Below are 20,649 nucleotides of genomic sequence, written 5' to 3' on the forward strand. Positions count from 1 at the left end.
GGAAACTGGGACTCAAATCAGTGGAGTAGACCAGAAGGAAGAAAGAAACAACCAAACAGAAAAGAGTGAAAAAAACAAGAATTCAAAAAAAATGAGGAGAGGCTTAGGATCCTCCAGGACATCTTTAAATGTTCCAACATCTGAATTATAGGGGTACCAGAAGGGAAAGAAAAACAGCAAGTGGAAACTTATTTGAACAAATAATAAAGGAGAACTTGCCTAATCTGGCAAAGGACATAGTCTTCCAGGGAGTCCAGGAAGCTCAGAGAGTCGCAAAGAAGGTGGACCCAAGGAGGAACACACCAAGGCACATCATCATTACATTATCCAAGATTAAAATGAAGGAGAGAATTCTAGAAGCAACAAGAGATAAGGGGACAGTCACCTACAAAGGAGTTCCCATCAGACTGTCAGCGGATTTCTCAAGAGACCTTACAGGCAAGAAGGGGCTGGAAAGAAGTATTCCAAGTCATGAAAGGCAAGGACCTACATCTAGGTCCTACATCTAGATTGCTCTATCCAGCAAAGCTTTCATTTATAATGGAAGGGCAAGTAAAGCACTTCTCAGATAAGGTCAAGTTCAAGGAGTTCATCATCACCAAGCCCTTCTTATATGAAATGTTAAAGGAACTTACCTAAGAAAAAGAAGATAAAGAATATGAACAGTAAAAAGACAGCAAACTCACAGTTATTAACAACCACACCTAAAACAAAAGCAAACTAAGAAAACAACTAGAACAGGAACAGAACCACAGAAATGGTGATCACATGGGGGGGTTATCAACAGGGGAGTGGGAGGAGGAAAAAGGGGGAAAAGGTACAGAGAACAAGTAGCATAAATGGTAGAGAGAAAATCGACAGGGGGAAGGAAAGAATAGCATGGGAAATGTAGAAGATAAAGAACTTATGACCCATGGACATGAACTGAAGGGGGAGAATGTGGGTGGGATGGGGTATGCAGGGTGGAAGGGGAAGAAGGGGGAAATGGGACAACTGTAATAGAATAATCAATAAAATATTTTTTAAAGATTTTATTTATTTATTTAGAGAGAGAGGAGGGGAAGGAGAAAGAGAGGAAGAGAAACATCACTGTGTGGTTGCCCCTCACCTGTCCCCAACGGGGGACCTGGCCTGTAACCCAGGCATGTGCCCTGACTAGGAATCAAACTGGCAACCCTTTGGTTCACAGGCCCATGCTCAATCCACTAAGCTACACCAGCCAGGCCAACATAGGTGGTTTTCTTTGTGAAATTCACACAGTAGAAATATTGAGTAAGAATTACTTTTTTAATTTAAATTTCTGTTCTCTCAACTACTCTGTCAATGAGTTAATGATCTGAAATCTATAGGCAAAAGGTATTGCCAAGTATGTAGTATGATTTCTTGACCTCAGCCCATAAAGTCTTCATCTGTACTTTAGATGAATTAAGTTAGAGAAAACAAAATCCTGGTCAAACCCATGACTGTTACAGACCTTCTATGCCAATGAAATGAAACTCATCAAGGAATTAGAAACTAAAATTTCACCCTACATACAATACTGAAAAGGAAATAGCATAGTTGTCAAACGAACACAGTATTGCTAATATGTTTCAAGAAAAGGTATAACCAGAAAACCAAAATGTTTTATATGAAAAGCAAAAGGTGAGAATCAGATCTCTTGAAGATTTTCCTCTTTCTTTAATATTTTCCAAATATTTTTGAATTTGTTTCTTGCCTGGACTCATTGAATTTTCTCTATTATATTTCACAGATATGAGTTATGGTTGGAAACATGACTCAGAGACTACGTGGTACCTTGAGCTCATGGAGCTCCTGCACAGTTTCCCACAGCATCTCAGTGATCCTTATGCATGCTGCCCACTTCCCGCCCAGCAAAGGGCCATGTTACTCAGCACACAGTGACTCTTAATTCAGTCAGTGTGGGAAGAGACTGTCATCAATGCTGATGTGAATCTAGGAGAAAAATATCCCAACTGACTTATGAAGACTGTTAGAATTTACCTAATAGCCCCAACTCACAAGGTTCATTCCTTTTTCTCCCCTTATTGTGCTTAAAAGTAGCATGATTTGAAAGTCATTAAAAAATACTGGCTTATTGGGGAATATAATAAACAATGTTATAATAACTCTGCATGGTGACAGACTACACTTAGAGTGGTGATTGTATTTTAAGGCATATAAATGTCAAATCACTTTGTTGCACACCTGGAATGAATGTAATATTGTATGTCAACTATAGTTCAATAAAAAAATTTAAATACTGGCTTACTTCTGGTTACCTGGGCTCAGACAAATCTAAGCAGACATATTTACTCGGTGTGTGAGGAATGAGAAAGAGAAGAAGTGTGGGGAAAGTGGGCAGGGCTCAAAGCAACTCACACCGAAACACACAAACTCCTCTGAAATTCCAGTTTTAAAATAATAATAATCCCCATAAGAAAAGTCTTGTTATTCCCATTTTACAGGTGAGAAAATCAAGAGTGGAAGGTTGAGCAAGTTAAGATCTCACAATTAGGTAATAATGGAACTAAGTTTCAAAACTAAGTCTAATCTCTGCTCTCTCTCTTTTTTTTTAAGGTAAGTTTATCAGGGTGACATTGTTTATTAATCCCTGCTCTTTCAACCTCTAAAGTCTATCAGAAATATTAATCCAAGAGTGTTTAATAAAATAAGTTTGGACAGAAAACAAAGAAAATCTAAAGAAATTTGGAGAATGGTCTGTTTCAAGATCTAAGTTAGTTATCATTGTCATATTATTCATGTTACTGCTTACAGGATAACTCAACCTAACTTCTTGTAGAGAAGTATTAAAGAAAACATTTACTGCTCTGATTTGTTCTTAATGTCCTTCCAGCTTTCCTTATTCTTCTTCCTCTCAGTTCATTGCCATGTTGGCCCACATGTCTCCTAGAACCTCATCAGCACAAGACTGCTTCCACCTCCACCAGTTTCCTAACCCAACAGACTTTCCTCCCATTCCTCCCGAATCCTCCCCCAAGCCCACCAAACCTTGTACTCAGCTATATAAATGCTGTCTTCATCAGTAAGTCAGACTTCATCCTCTCAGGCCTTCCCTTCTAATGAACCCCACCTTTTCCCAATCTCAATATTTGGAATTACAAAACACACTTGGACAAGGGCCCATAACCCTCAAACCTGGCCCACCACAGGTTCACACCATCCCAACACAGCTTGGCCCTAGCAAATGCTGAGTAATCCTGATATTTGTCCCTCATCCACTTTCTGGCTGCTTTCCCCAGTATAACCAGTACAAACCTTCTCATCCTGACTTCAATCATGGCCAAATACCCATGTCCTTCTTTATCAAGTAACAAGAGACATTCTAGACTTAGTTTTGCTTTTGAGTCCCCACTTTACCTCCCATACATCTTTCTCTTGCCTCTCCACCCACTGTTCCTTTCCTAAGATGTATTTCCTTGAGAAACCCTCTACAAAGCCTTCAATGGGTGCCTCCTCCCTCTCTGCAGCCCTAAAGCACTTCTTGTTTATACCTTTCATTTGCCTTTTAAGGTCCAGTTGCTATTTCTTATTTTTTTACTTTGTATCTTCTTTTAATATTTTAATTGCAAAACAACAGTCTGGCTGTCCTTTATGCACATATCCTGTCTACTCAACCAGATTGGGTGTCCTCCAGTGCTTTGTCCTTTCCCATCTGCTCTGCTCCCTCTCTAATGACTCCCTGGGAGAGAGCTCATCTATTTGTAATCGCCGTGTATGCAGCACATATTCTTGCCACCAAGCTCTTGCTCAGGTCCCCCCAGCCTCATGGGTCTCTCCCTTTCTTCTTATGAATCTAATCCAGTCTTTCCAAGGCCACTTCAAATTCCAATGAAGCCTTCTCCAGCAAACACAGGTCCATAGTTAATCTGTTCTTTGAGTTTCTGTGGCACTCCTGTCTGTACAGGATTTTTAATGCTTATACACATATATTCTTGTTTTATGTGTCTGAGAGTGTGTGTACCTCATATTTCTCTAACTAGATTGGGACCTTACTAAGGAGAGTAACCAAGTCTTTGGTTTTGCATTTCTCATAGTACTTAGCACAGTGCTAGCTACTCTGAAGTTGCTTAGTAATTACCTCCAACATATATTTCAAAAATTTAAACAGCTCAGATTTTTTTGTTTCAAACATGTCACAGTAAACTAAGACAGTAGCAGCTCTAAAGTGAGCAATATCTTGAGCCCAAAGTGAGCAAATGCTAAACCCTTAGAGGGAAGGGTTTTGTGTGCTTAAAAATCTCTTTTCAACTTCCAGCCAAGATAGAGGCCTAAGTAGATACACTGTGCCTCCTCACACAACTAAAAAAAGTACAACAACAAATTTAAAAACAAAACACAACCAGAACTGACAGAAAATCAAACTGTATGGAAATCTGACAACCAAGAAGTAGAAAAGAAATATTCATCCACACTGGTCAGAGGGGCAGAGATGGGCAGCCAGGGCAGAGAGGACTCATGGCAAAACAATGGCTGGCAGAGTGGGAAGTCCCACATTCATGTGTAGATAAACCAAGAGGAACAACTGGAAAGTGAGGTAGACTGCAAAACCCAGGGTTCCGGCATAGACAAATAAAGCCTCAAAACCTCTGGAGGTTTTGAGCCTGAAAAAAACCTGTGGAGGTTGAGGTGCCAGGAGAAACTCCCAGCCTCACAGGAGAGTTTGTTGGAGAGACCCACAGGGTCCTAGAATGTACATAAACCCACCCACATGGGAATCAGCACCAGAAGGGCCCAATTTGCTTTGTGGGTAGCAGGAGAAGTGACTGAAAGCTGGCAGAGAGCCGAGCAAACAGTATTGTTCCCTCTCTGACCCCTCCCCCACATACAGTGCCACAACCCAGTGATGCAGCTTGCCCCAGCCTGGTGAATACCCAAGGTTCTGTCCCTTATACGTAATAGGCACGTTGAGACAAAAAAAATATATGTCCCAAATGAAAGAACAGATCAAAGCTCCAGAAAAAAATACAAGTAAGCCGACCCATCAGATGCACAGTTCAAAACACTCGTCATCAGGATGCTCACAGAATTGATTAAGTATGGTTGCAAAATAGAGGAAAAAGTGAAGGCCATGCAAAGTGAAATAAAGGAAAATGTACAGGGAACCAAGAGTGATGGGAAGGAAACCGGGATTCAAATCAATGGTTTGGACTAGAAGGAAAAAATAAAAATTCAATCAGAACAGAATGAAGGAACAAGAATTCAAAAAATTAGGAGAGGCTTAGGAACCCTCAGGGTAACTTTGAATGTTCCAACATCTGAATCCTAGGGGCACCAGAAGGAGAAGAGGAAGAGCAAGAAATTGAAAACTTGTTTGAACAAATACTGAAGGAGTACTTCCCCAATCTGACAAAGGAAATAGACTTCCAGGAAGTCCAGGAAACTCTGAGAGTCCCAAAGAAGTTGGACCTAAGGAAGCATGCACCAACGCATATCATAATTACATTACCTAACATGAAGGATAAGGAGAAAATCTTAAAGGCAAGAAGGGACTGGAAAGAAGTATTCAAAGTCATGAAAGGCAAGGACCTACATCCAAGATGACTCTATGCAGCAAAGCTATCATTTAGAATGGAAGGGCAGATAAAGTGCTTCTCAGATTAGGTCAAGTTAAAGGAGTTCATCATCACCCATTCCTTATTATATAAAATGTTAAAGGGACTTATCTCAGAAAAAGAAGATCAAAATTATGAATGGTAAAATGACAACAAACACAACTATCAACAACCAAACCTAAAAAAAACAAAAACCAAAATGAACTAAGCAAACAGCTAGAACAGGAACAGAATCACAGAAATGAAGATCACATGGAGGGTTATCAGCAGGGAGTTGGCAGGGAAAAATGGGGAAAGGGTACAGGGAATAAGTAGCATAAGTGGAAAATATAAAATAGACAGAGGGAGGTTAAGAATAGTATAGGAAATGGAGAAGCCAAAGAACTTATATGTACAACCCATGGACATGAACTAAGGTGTGTGGGGGGTGCAGATGGGAGAGGAGGTGTATGGCAGAGGGGAATAAAGGGGGGGATGGGACAACTGTAATAGCACAATCAATAAAATATATTAAAAAATAGAATTAAAATATAAATAATAATTTTTAAATCTCCTCTCACAGGACATCAAGTTCAGTGACAGTGTACACAGCACTCAACTTCACAGGGTTGTCCTGTTTAGTTGTCCAAGCTCAGAGGACCAACACCTTGAAAGAGTCTGCCTGAATCAAGAATTCAGCCCTCATTTGCCCAAGTGGAAAGGTGGATGTGGCCAAGTAAAGCAGACTTGATGAAAGCCAATGCATTCAGCTTCCTTTCAAATCAGCAACCATAATTGCCACTAGCATTTAATATGGCACCAATCACACCTGTGTTCTGGGGCCAGGAATAGTGGCCGGCTCAGCACCTTTTGAAACCCAGGTGGCTGAAATCCAAGGCAAACAAGACTGAGCAGATGAATCACAGCAGTGAGACCCAGCAGCTGCCATTGTAATCCAGGGAGCTTACCCACAATCCAGCAGGACAGGGTGTAGCCTGTAAAGTGCAGGACTTAGGGTTAATTCAACCTTCAACCCTGTGAAGTTAGTTCTGCACTAATTGCTAATGTTAAGAAATTGTCTTGTTAAGAAATTTTTAGACAAGCTTCCTTGTCTAAAAATATTGTCAGCCCTCCTAGAATAGGGAGGTAGGCTCCATATTAGAAGTGAGGTGTGGCAATCCAAAAACACACTATATATACAGATGACAACAAGAAGCTAACAACAAACATTCCCAAGCTCTTTCATTATAAATTAAATTCTCCGGATCATATTCTAGCAAGGCAGCCCCTTGATGTCCATTAGATCAAAAGCCAGGCACAATAGAAAAATAGGGTAGAGTTCAAATATCATAGACTCAGCAACTTCTAAATTTTGTTGCAGGGTGTTTTTTTATCCCCCAGATCTAGCAATAGCAATTGGTAGAAAAGAGAACAGCCTATGGACACTGTGGGTGCACAGACAATGCCAATCCAGCTCTCCTTCACAAATCAGTAGAGAAAAAAACCTATAGTCATTGTCCTATGAGGCCAGCATGCTCTGAGGCATGACAGCAGAGCCACCTGGGCCCAGGGCACATTATTCTGAGTTTTGAAATTCCAGAACTTCAATTAATTTACTTATTCAACCAATAATTTATCAAGCACTTACTATATGCCAGACATGTGTTCTAAATTCTGGGGTGTAGTAATCTTTAAAGTAGGAAGAGTCAGGAGAAAAAATCAATTAATAAGTAAACAAGTAAATATTTAGACTATCAGATGGTGACAGCTCAGAGAAACCCTAGAGAGGTAAAGGAGAAACTCTGCAGAATTGCTGTTATTATTGCCACTATTAGAACTAATAACAGGAAGGTTCTTACCAGCCATTTTAAGGACTTTGGCACTGACTCTGAACATCAGTCAGAGTCCAGTTGAGAAACAGAAGTCACATCAGTTCTTTCAACAGAGCTAATTTAATATAAAGAAACATTAATTAGGAATAAGTCATTAACCAGGTGAATGGGTAAGAAAAATAGCTACTGCCAGAAGCTCTCTCCACCTCTAGGGCTAGGGGAACAAAGGGTAAAAGATTAAAATTTAGAAGTTCAGAAGAGGGTAGGTCCTATGTGGCTGGAGTCCAGACCACTGAGAGAGGTCAATGGCAGCTAGAGCTGCTGTCCCTGGGGAAGCACAGTGACACTGGGTTTTGAGTATGGGAAAAGTTACAAAGTGGATTCAACTGTTGCTACAGGAAGGAACTTCCACTACCAGGGGGAAGAAGCAGCTGCGGTGCCACTCACGGGAGCTGCAAGCAGATAGGAGCTCCCAGAAAATAAAACTGGAAGGAGCAACTCCTCTCTCCCTACTCCAGAGGTGCTGGTTTGTTCTAGCATCCCCAACTTGCTGAACCCAGTAGGAACCCAGCTAACAAAAGAGAGTGATGGTTTTCAGGGGTCCAGCCCCAGCCACATAAAATCAAGTATAGAAGGATGGATTTGTCATTGAGAGACAATGACAGTAACTGACACCCTCAGGATGAGACAGGAAGGCACCAAAAGATTTTGAACAAGGGAGTGACATAAGCTGAGTCATTCTGACAGCTGTGTTGAGAATAGACAGTAGGAAGGCAATAACAGTGGAGGTGGGAAGAGTTGGTTGGATTCTGGATATTGTTAGTCCCATTGTATTTGCTGATGACTAGCACGTGGGCTCTGAGAAAGAGGAATCAAGGATGACTCCCACACTTTGGCATGAGTAACTGAATGGAGGCAAATTTACAGAGAGAGAAGACTGAGCAGGAGCACACTAATGAAGGGGAGGGGCTTTCTGAAGCTCTTATTAGGGCACATTATGTTTGAGAGATTGATAGGCAGTTGGATACCAAAGTCTAGAGCTCAGGAGAAAGTCTACATTAGCCATGTAAATTTAAAATCACACATCATGTAGATGAATTTTAAAGCCATGTGATTAGATTAAATCACCACTGATGCATCAACATGGCTCAGATACACAAATGTCTGGGAATAAGATTTCGAGTGAGAATGATATTGATTTGAATCCAACTCTACCACCCCTGGATATTCCCAGGCAGTTCTTCACCACTCTAAGCCTTGAATCCCTCATCTGTAAAATGGGGATGGTAGTCACACTGACTGTGTTGGTTCTATGTGAGAATGTGAGAAGGTAAGTAAAGCCCTTACACCACTGCCTGACATTCATTCTAAGCTGCAAATGGGAGTTTGTTCTTCTCAATGAGAAAATAAAGGACAAAGGAAGTAAAGATGAGAACCTGAGTAACTAAGGGGAAAGAACTTCCTTTTCCCTGTGAATAACCAGGCGAGGAGTAAGAGGAGACACTAGACAATAATCAGATATGAACAAAAATAAAAGACAGATCGACAGAAAAATTCTCAAAGAAAAAAATTAGCCATGATTTAAAGTGTCAAAACTGAGTTTGCAGGGCAAGACCCACGTAGAAACAGAATCCTTGCCATGAGATGAATTATTTGAGACATGAGTGTGTGCCTGTCATGAGCTGGGTGAGATGTAGATGAGGCAGGATGAGACACTCAGCCCCCACATGTCAGTCACCACTTGATCCAGCTAAGCCTGGGAACACAGTTCCATTCTCCTCTCATTAATTGTTCACCTCTCATTAAGCATGTTCACATGTGGCAGGCATTCCTTTCCAGAGCTCAACTGCAGGGTTATGTAAGGTTCTACGGTATTCCTGGCCCAGGAACTGAGACCAGCTGCCTTCACAGGGTGCTCTCTTCCTAGGGGATAGGTCAATTCAGGAAACCAAACGGCAGATCACAAAGCTCTGGAAATCCAGCAGTGGAGTGAAAGAAGCTGTCTGTCCTCAGAGCATGCTGTCCTCAAGTGCAGTGAGCACTCTGCTAGGGCACCCCAGTGTGTGAATCAGAGTTCCATCCTCCCAGGTTGGTGAGTGGGACCTTGTCACAAAGTCTCCGCATGGCTACCTCCTTTGGTATCAAAAGCTCTCGACATTGTTCTGCTGACAGTAGCCTTTTCCACACAAGTTCCCAACACTTTTAAAAAGTAAAACTCTACTGTCCAGGGATTTTGTTTCAAACAGCCGTTTCTAGCCACTAGGAGAAATTCATCTGGAACAGTGATTCTCAACCTCAGCTGCAATCAGAGCCTCCAGAGGGGACTTTTAAAGTGCTGATGCTCAGGCTCTACCCAGGCCAATTGCTATGGGCTGCATTGTGTTCCCCACAAATCCATATGCTGAAGTCCTGACCCCTTAGTGCCTCAGAATATGACCATATTTTAAATAGAATCTTTAAAGAAGTAATTAAGATAAAATAAAGTCATTAGGATGGGACCTAATCCCATATGACTGTTGTCCTTATAAGAAGAGAAGATTAGGACACAGACAAGTACAGAGGAAATACTATGTAGAAATACAGAGAAAAGATAGCCATCAACAAGACGAGGAGAGAGGCCTCAAGAGGAATCAATCCTGCCAATACCTTGATCTCTGACTTCCAGCTTCCAGAAGGGTCAGACAACAAACCTCTGTTATTTAAGCCCCCTAGTCTGTGGTCCTTTGTTATAGCAGCCTTAGGAAACTAATACACCAAATGAACCAGGATTTCCAGGAATGAGGCCAGGCATCAGTATTTTTTTAAATATTCTTCCAAGTGCTCTGACTGTGTATTTGCATTTTAGAAGTCACTATTCTAGACTATAGACTCCCCTCCAGTCTGCTAAAACCAGTGCTGACCCATTACATTGTTTCCCTAAGAATGCAACATGTATACTTGACATAAGTTCCTTCCTTCCTTCCTTCCTTCCTTCCTTCCTTCCTTCCTTCCTTCCTTCCTTCCTTCCTTCCTTCCTTCCTTCCTTCCTTCCTTCCTTCCTCCTTTCCTCCCTCCCTTCCTTTTCCCCCTCCCTTTCTTTCTCAACAAAATAAACAGGAGAGAGATCACAGCCCTCACCTCAGCCCCGAACTGAGCATAAAGGAAGGAAGTCCCATCTATCATCCTTCCAAAAAAATCTGAACCACTAAGTGGCCCCTAAGAATATCCATAGTAGAGCTGAAGATCAAGAAAAGGGCTTTAATTTGATGAAAGACTCCAAGTGAGGGAAAAGACCTTGTGCAAAGACTAACAGGAAAAGCTGAGGTGATGCCTTCTCTTTTGGAGAATTCCCCTGTCAGACAGAAAGTCTTTTTTTTCCCCCCTTTTTTAAACTTCTGCCTCATTTAGCTTTTTTTAATGGCCCATTGTCCACAGCAACATCTTGCTGGGAATGGCCAAATGCCTACTACAAGTGCAAAAAAAACAGATGCAGCAAGATACTTGAGACAGATTTGTGTGAGAGGCCTGGCCTGATTTTCCTGCAAATGGTTGCTTCAAAATAAGCTGCCATCAGTGACATGGTCACTGTACCTCTTTAAATTATGACACCAAGATGGACTTGACAGCTTTCAAGCTACCTCTCCTTCTCTGTGCCTCTGTTTCCCGACCTGTCACACAGACATGAGAAATCTAAACATATGAGCGCCACTCGGGTGAAAGTGATCAATTAGAGTTTTAATCATCCTCCTTTTCATCGTCCAAACCTCCTCCACATGTTTCCAGATACTTGCTTGCCATCTCTTCCCCTCTCTTTTTAGTCATTCCTAAAAGCTTCTATTATCAGTCACTGCATGGGGTAAATTTTCAAATCAGCAGTCAGAGTTTTTAAGCTGCATGACTTCTATTACAGCTAAGAGGAGGCAGGTGACCAACACCAATGAACTCTCAAAAACCCACTCCACAGCTTACTTCCTCAGTGTTCATTTATGCATTTTCATTGCATGTTTCAAGGTTGGTTTTTTTTCAACCATTTTTATTGTTATTCTGTCACAGTTGTCCCAATTTTTCTTCCTTTGCCCTCCTCTGCACATCCCACCCCCAGCACCTGCAGTCAATTCCCACACTGTTGTCCATGTACCTGGGTCATTCACACAGGTTCTTTGACTATTCCCTTCCCTTTCTTTCCAACATTATTCTCCTTCACCCTCTCCTCTGGTCATTGTCAGTCTGTTCCATATTTCCATGCCTGTGGTTCTATTTTGTTCATTAGATTCCTCTTATAGGTGAGATCATATGGTATTCGTCTTTCATGAATTGGCTTATTTCACTTAGCATAATATTCTCCAGTTCCATCCATGCTGTCACAAAAGGTAGGAGTTCCTTCTTTCTTTCTGCTGCAAAGTATTCCACTGTGTAAATGTACCACAGGGGGTTTGTTATTATTATTGTTGTTGTTTTTAAGATTTTATTTATTTTTAGAGAGAGGGGAAGAAAGAGAGAAAGAGGTAGAGAAACATCAATGTGTGGTTGCCTCCTGTGCACCCCCCATGGGGGCCTGGCCTGCAGCCCAGGCATGTGCTCCAACTGGGAATCTAACTGGTGACCCTTTGGTTAGCAGGCGAGCACTTAATCCACTGAACCGCACCAACCAGAGACATAATTTTTTTTTATCTACTCATTTACTGGGGGGCATTTAGGCTATTTCCAGGACTTAGCTATTGTATATAGCACTGCTATGAATGTAGGGTTGCATAAGTTCTTTTGAATTGGCGATTTGGGATTTTGGGGGTATATTCCTAGCAGTGGGAGCACTGGGTCAAAAAGCAGTTCCATTTTTAGTTTTTTGAAGAAATTCCGTAATGTTTCCACAGTGGCTGCACCAGTCTGCATTCCCACCAACAATGCACTAGAGTTCCCCTCTCTCCCCATCCTCACCAGCATTTATTGTTTGTTGATTTATTAATGATGGTCATTCTCACAGGTGTGAGGTAATGTATCATTGGGTTTTTTATTTTCATCTCTCTAATGACTAGTGATGTTGAGCATTTTTTCATATGTCTATGGGCCATTTGTATGTCCTCCTTGGAGAAGTGTCTATTCAGGTCCTTTGCCCATTTTTCAATTGGATCATTCGTCTTCCTAGTACTGAGTCATATAAGTTCTTTATATATTTTGGAGATCAAACCCTTGTCCAAGGTATCATTGGCAAATATGTTCTCCCATAAGGTCAGTTCCCTTTTCATTTTGATGACAGTTTCTTTAGCCATGCAGAAGGCTTTTAGTTTGAAATAGTCCCATTTGTTTATGTTTTTCTTTATTTCTCTTGCCTTAGGAAATATATTGGCAAAAATATTGCTATATGGGGGATATCTAAAATTTTACTACCTATGTTTTCCTCTAGGACTTTTATGGTGTTGAGACTTATATTTAAGTCTTTTTTCCATTTTGAGTTTTTTCTGGTATATGGTGTAAGTTGGTGGTCTAGTTTCATTTTGGGTGTATGTGTGTGTGAACTTGTCCAGTTCTCCCAAAACCACTTACTGAAGAGGCTATTTCTACTCTATTTTATACTCCTGCCCCCTTTGTCAAATATTAATTGACCATAAAGACATGGGTTTATTTCCAGACTTTCCATTCTGTTCCATTGATATATATGTCTGTTCTTATGCCAGTACCAGACTATTTTGATTACAGTGGCCTTATAGTATAGTTTGAGATCAGGTATTGTGATCCCTCCTACTTTGTTCTTTCTCCATATTGCTGAGGCTATTTGAGGTCTTTCTTCAGTTCCATATATTTTTTAAATATTTGCTCTAGATCTGTGAAATATGCCTTTGGTATTTTAATAGGGATTGTGTTGAATGTATAAATTGCTTTGGGTAGTATAGACATTTAAATTATGTTAATTCTTTCAATCTCTGAGCACAGTATATACTTCCATTTATTTGTATCTTCCTTAGTTTCTTTCTTCAGCATTCTATAGTTTTCTGAGTACAGGTCTTTTATTTCCTTGGTTAAATACAATCCTAGGTACTTTATTTTTCTTATTGTTATAGTAAATGGTATTTTCTTCCCAATTTCTGTTTCTCATATTTCCTTTTTGGTCTACAAAAATGCCTTTGATTTCTGGATATTAACTTTACATCCCTCTATTTTGCCAAATTCATTTATTAGGTCTAGTAGTTTTTTGGTGGAGTCTATAGGATTTTCTATGTACACAATCATGTCATTTGCAAATAATGACAGTTTTACTTCCTTCTTTCACATTTGGATGACTTTTATTTTTATTTCTTGTCTGATCACTGTGGCTAGAACTTCCACTACTATGTTGAATAAGAGTGGTGAAAGCGGACACCCTTGTCTTGTTCCTGGTCCTAAGGGGAAAGCTTTTAGTTTTTCCCCATTCAGTATGATGTTGGCTGTAGGTTTCTCATATGTGGCCTTTATTGTATTCAGGTATGGTCCTTTTATTCCCATTTTTCTGAGTGTTTTTTAAATTATAAATGGGTGCTGGATTTTATCAAATGGTTTTTGAGCTTCTATTGATATGATCATTTGGTTTATTTTTTCCATTTTTTTAATGTAGTGTGTTACATTTATTGATTTGGAAATATTGTACCTTCCTTGCATCCCTGGGATGAATCTCATTTGATCATGGTGTTTGATCATTTTAATGTATTGCTGAATCTGGATGGCCAATATTTTGTTGAGGATTTTAGCATGTATTTCATCAGAGATATTGGCCTATAGTTTTCTTTCTTTGTATGTCTTTACTTGGTGTTGGAACTAGGATGATACTGGTCTTGTAAAAAACAGTTTTGGAGTCCTCCCTCTTCTTGAATTATTTGGAATAGCTTGAGAAAGACAGGAGTTAGTTCTTCCTTAAATATTTTGTAAAATTCACCTGTGAAGCCATCTGGTTCAGAGCTTTTGTGTGCCAGCAGTTTTTTGATTACTGCTTCAATTTCATTAGTTGTTATTGGTCTATTAAGGCTTTCTGCTTCTTATTGATCCAGTTTTGGAAGACTGTATGTTTCTTAAAATTTCTCCATTTCACCCAGGTTGTCCAATTTCTTGTGATATAGTTGTTCATAGTAATTTCTTACAATCCCCTGTATTTCTATGGTATTGGTTATAACTTCTCTTTTATTTCAGATTTTAGTTATTTGGGCCCTACCTCTTTTTTTGTTGATAAGTTTAGTTAATGGTTTGCCAATTTGTTTTTATCTTTTGAAAGAACCAACTACTGTTTTTATTCACCCTTTGAATTGTTCTTTTAGTCTCTACATCATTTAATTTTGCTCTGATCTTGATTATTTTTTTCCTTCTACTTGCTGTGGGCTTTGTTGTTGTTCCTCTAGTTCTTGTAGAGGTAAGCTTAGTTTGTTTAGTTGAGATTTTTCTGTCTTCTTTAGGTAGCCCTGTATTGCTATGAACTTCCCTCTCAGTACTACCTTCACTGTGTCCCATAGGTTTTGGGTTGTTGTGTGTTCATTTTCATTGCTCTCCAGATAGTTTTTTATATCCTCTTTGATCTCCTTGTTGATTCATTCATTATTTAAAAACATGTTATTCAGTGTCCATGTATTTGAATATTTTTTAATTCTTTCCTTAAGATTTGTTTTTAGTTTCAATCCATTATAATCTGAGCACACACTTGATGTGATTTCAATTTTCTTGAGTTTTTCAAGGTTTGTTTTGTATTCTTTCATGTGGTCTACTTTGAAAATGTTCCATGTGTGTTTGAAAAGACTGTATATTTTGCTTCTTTGGGGTGAAAGTTTCCATATATATGTTGATATATATCAATTGTTTATTTAAGATTTTTCTTTTTTAGGTAACCCTGTCTATATATATATATATATATATATATATATATATATACATACATATATATATATACACACATTTGGATATATATATACACATTTGGATATATATATACACATTTGGATATATATATAGATAGATAGATATATAGATATAGATATAGATATAGATATAGATATAGATATAGATATAGATATAGATATAGATATAGATATAGATGATATAGATATAGATATATCCATTTGGTCTAAAGTGTCATTTAGTGCCACAATATCCTTGTTGATACTTTATTTGAAAGATCTATCTATTGTCAACAGTGGGCTGTTAAAATCCTGTAAGATGACTATGTTGTTGTCAATATCTTTCTTGAAGACTTCCAAGATTTTCTTTATATATTTAGGTGCTCAAATTTGGGTGCATATATTTTTACAAGGGTTATATCATCCTGTTGGGCTACTCCCTTAAGTATTATGTAGTGACGTACTTTGTCCCTTTTTATGGATTTTGTTTTGAAGTCTATTTTCTCTGATATAAATGTTGCTACCCCAGCTTTCTTTTGGTGTCCATTTGCTTGGAATTTGTTTCTATCCCTTTACCTTCAACCTGTGGAAATCTTTTGTTCTGAGGTGAGTCTCTTGTAGAGCATATATATGGGTCATGGTTTCTTATCCATTTAGCTGTGCTATGTCTTTTGATTGGAGCATTTAATCCATTTATGCTTATTATTATGGGTACTCATTCATTTCCATTTTTACCATACTTGTGTTTCTCCCTCCCTTTCTGTCTCTCTCTCTTCTTCTTTTTTATAGCAGTCCCTTTAGCATCTCTTGCAGTGCTGGCTTGGTGGAGGGAGATGTACTCTTTCAGCCTTCTTTTGTCTACAAAATTCTTTATTTTTGCCTTCCATTTTAAATGAGAGCCTTGCTAGATAGAGTAGTCTTGGTCATAGGTCCTTGCTTTTCATTACTTGCAATATTTTATGCCAGTCCCTTCTGGCTTGTAGTGTTTCTGTTGAGAAATCAGCCGATAGCCTTATTGGAGCTCCCTTGTATGTTACTAGCTGTTTCTCTCTTGCTGCCTTTAAGATTCTCTCTTTGTCTTTAAATTTTGCCATTTTAATTATGTTGTGTCTTGGAGTAAGCCTCTTTGGGTTCATCTTGATGCGAACCCTCTGTGCTTGCTGAACTTGTATGACTTTTCTCCTCATCAAGATAGGGAGGTTTTCTGCCAGTATTTTTTTCAAACAGGCTTTTTATCCCTTGTTCTTTTCCTTCTTCTGATATTCCTATGATGTGAATGTTATTATGTTTTATGTTATCCTGAAGCTCCCTTAAACTGTACTCATTTTTTGTTAGTCTTTTTTTGTTTTGTTGTTCTGACTGGGTATTTCTTTCTACCTTGTCTTCCAACTTGCTGATTCAACCCTCTGCTTCATCTAGCTTGCTTTTAATTCCTTCTAATATTTTTTCATTTCAGATATTGTATTTTTTATTTCTTCCTGGTTCTTATGCATAATTTCTATGTCCTTCTTCATGCTTCTTTTGTTCCCACTAAGTTCTTTGTAGCTCCCATAAAGTTTTCTTGTAGTTCTCACTGAGTTCCTTGAGCATCCTTATAACAATTATTTTGAATTCTATGTCTGATAGATTGTTTGCCTCAATTTCATTAGCTCTTTTTCTGAGGATTACTTCTTACCTTTTAATTGGGGGTTCATTGTCTCTTCATTTTAAGTGATTTTTTTTGTTTGTTTCTGCATCTCAGATTGTTCTGCTTTGCCTGCCTGTCTTCATTGGGTGGCCTGCTATGATAGGAGTTCTGTGAGACTCAGTGGTTTAGTCTCTTTGATCTCCTGATCTGGATGCTCTAGAATTGCCCTTTATTTGGTTTACATGGGCTTTCTTGTTGTACTTGGGCTTTGGTTATTGATGGTTCATTCAGTGGTGGGTTCTCCCCTCTGGCTGGCTGACTAGTGGTCACAACCCTCACCATGTATTGTATGCTCCTATTGTAAAGTGTCTTCTGTACTTCTTGGCTTCCAAACTTCATACTGGGTAGGACTCCAATGAATGATCAGTTTATTTTTCAGAAGATCAGCCAAATATCCAAGTTGAGGGCAAGAGCCAATGGACTCAGCTTCCAACTACTTAGCCACCACCTTTTTCCAGGGTTGGGTTTTAACAAAGCCTTCTCTTAGAATGGCTCTATCTTTCATAGAGGGCCTAGGGGAAGAGGGAAGTCAAGACACTGAACCAAAAGAGAGATCATTAGGGCAGTGGGTTTGCAGAGCATTTTTCTTAGGCATTTTATCATATCTACCAGAGCCAGCTCTGCTAGGAAGGAACTTGTGATGAGATTGGGTCTCTGGTTCTCCCTCCATCATTCTAGGTTCCCTTTTTCCAATCATCAAAGTAGTCCTAAAGAATGCTTTTTTACCCACTGATGAAGCCATTCCTACACAGGAAGTTCTGACCTACATTCCAGAAGCTCTGGAGCCCTCTTGGTTCTGCCTGTGTGTTCACTGTGGAGGCTCCATCTTGGCCCACTCCTCTCTGGTCTTTGGTTTTTCCTCCAATGTGGACCAAACATTCTTTAGTACTGCACCTTTGGTATTTGGCCCATGTTTACATCCACACATTGCCCTTCCTATGATATCTGTAGGTTAAGTAAGACCTCCCTGTCTCTTGGAGATTTAGGTACACTAAATTTCCTGTACACTACCCAGTTCTAGGCCACTAAATGTCTAAAGTCTTCCCTGAGATTTCAGCTAATTTAGGAGATAATTCTCTCTGCTTTTTGCTCCCTCATCTTCACGTACTGTTTCTGGTCCCTATCATATTGACCCCCACACCTCTGTATTTAATACCAGTCCTGAAAAATAATTAAAAGTACTATATAGAGGGGAGGAAGAGGAAAAATTTACATAAAGGTAATTAAGAATTCATGATATTTTTAATAGTGTACCAAAACCATTTTCTTCTTTTTCAAGTATATTTTATTGATTATGCTATTACAGTTGTCTCAATTTTTCTCTTTTTGCCTCCCTCTGCCAGGTACCTGCTTCCCTCCAGCAATCCCCCCTCCACCTTAGTTCATGTCCATGGGACATGCATATAAGCTCTTCAGCTTCTTCATTTCCTATACTGTTCTTAACATCTCCCTGCCAATTTTGTACCTACCAACTTTGCTTTTTAATTTCTCCCCTTTCCCCCTAGTCTCCCTCTTCTCCCTCCCAGCCAATAACCTTCCAAGTCATCTCCATATGTGAGATTCTTTTTCTATTCTGGTTCTTGGATAATTTTTTTGTTTTTTTGTTTTTAATATTTAGTTGTTAATAGTTGTGAGTTTGTTGTCATTTTAATGTTTATAGTTTTGATCTTCTTCTTTTTCTCAAGTAAGCCCTTTTAACATTTCATGTTATAATGGTTTGGTGATGATGAACTCCTTTAGCATTACCTTGACTGGGAAGCACTTTATGTCCTTCCATTCTAAATGAGAGTTTTACTGGGTAGAGTCATCTAGATTATAGGTTCTTCCTTTTTATCACTTTTAATACTTCTTTCAAGTCCCTTCTTGCTGCAAAGTTTTTTTTTTGAGAAGTCAGCTGATAGTCCTGTGGGAACTGCTTTGTAGGTAACTCTCTGCTTTTCTCTTGCTGTATTTAAAGTTCTCTCTTTATTTTTAACCTTTTAATTATAATGTGTCTTGGTGTGTTCCTTTTTCAGTCCAACTTGTTTGGGACTCTCTGTGCTTCCTGGTCTTATATGCCCACTTCCTTCACCAAATTAGGGAAGTTTTCTTTCATTATTTTTTCAAATAAGTTTTTGATTTCTTGCTCTTCCTCTTTTCCTTCTGGCAGCACTATGATTCAGATATTGGAATATTTGGAGATGTCCCAGAGGCTTCTTACACCATAATTTTTTTAATTCTTGTTTCTTCTTTCTGTTCTGGTTGAATGCTTATTTCTTCTTTATGTTCCAAATCATTGATTTGAATCCCAGCTTCCTTCTTTTCACCATCTGTTCTCTGTGGGTTTTTCTTTATTTCACTTGGTATAACCTCCATTTCTCCCTTCATGTTGTTATCATACTCAATGAGTTCTCTGAGCATCCTGATGACCAGTGTTTTGAACTCTGCATCTGATAGGTTGACTAACTCTATTTTGCTTACTTCTTTCTCTCTGAGTTTTATTCTGTTTTTTCATTTGGGCCATATTTCCTTGTCTCCTCAATTTGGCAGCCTCCCTGTGTTGGTTTTTGTGTATTAGGTAGATCTATTTTGATTCCCCGTCTTAGTGCACTATTAAGTTGTTTGGAGCAGAGCCTTAGGTAACTGCCAGGGTAGGGCAACATGCTTCACAGCTTTGTTGCTCTGTGTGGGGAGATAGCTCACAGAATGGTCAAAGCCACTGCCTGGCTTCTGGAGGTTTGTTGGGCACTGCCCTGTTTCCAGTCATTTTGGTCCCTTCCCATATGTGACTAGCACCCTTCCAGGTGTTGCCCTGGTGGTGAATAGCAGCATGGGTAGATTTATGTATGTTCTAAGTCCATGCAGGCCCTTTAAACAAACTCTCTTGAAAAACCAGCAGTTTCTTCAGCCGCCTCAATCTCCACTGGTTTTTACACCCAGAAGTTACAAGTCTTCATCTTCCCAGTGTTGCAACCCTGGGCTACATTGTCTGGCCTGGGGGCTGGGATGGCTTGCTCCCAAGGTATCCCTCCTCTTTTTTATCTACCACATGTGAATGTGAGAGTGCCTGTTCCATCATTGCCACAGTCTCTCCATGCTACACTGTGTCTCCTTGACTCTCCACCCTGACTCCACCTCTCTGCCCCTTCTACCCCTCTGGATGGATATGACTTCTTTAAATCCTTGGTTGTCAGACTTCCATACAGTTATATTTTATGACAGTTCTGGGTGTTATTTGTTTTGAGGTTTATGTGTAATTCTGCCTGTGGTTGCACAAGGAGATGAAGTGTGTCTACCTATACCTCCATCTTGACCAAAATCCCAGAACTTATTATTTTAATTCTGAAGTTTCTCCTGAAGTCCCCACATGTAGGGGAAAGAGGGATCCTCCTTCTCTGCCCTCCTCCAACCCAGCACCCAGGCTCTTTGCCTCTCCAGGATTTCCCCCAGAAAATTGAATCTTCTTTCTCCATTATGTGGTGTCATTCAGCAAAAACTTGTAGACACAAATGCTCAGCACAAAGGTCTCCCTTTATGCTATTCCACAGGCTTTCTCTGAGGAATGGGCTTACCTCAGGCAATTTCTTGTTCAAAGGCATTATCTAACAGGGTTCTGCCTCCATTTCCTCATCTCACATGAAGAGCAGAACCTGAGTCTCATAAGAGCTGGCTAGTGGCCTAAGATGAGATGGGCCATGGAGCAGGAAAACTGCCAAGAAAGAACCTTTACACTGTGCAGTAACCAATCAGGTGCCATCAGACCTTCT

The sequence above is a fragment of the Artibeus jamaicensis genome, unplaced genomic scaffold (genome assembly GCF_021234435.1).
Source record: "Artibeus jamaicensis isolate MK-2021 breed Jamaican fruit bat unplaced genomic scaffold, CSHL_Jam_final contig_482, whole genome shotgun sequence".
Classification (NCBI taxonomy): domain Eukaryota; kingdom Metazoa; phylum Chordata; class Mammalia; order Chiroptera; family Phyllostomidae; genus Artibeus; species Artibeus jamaicensis.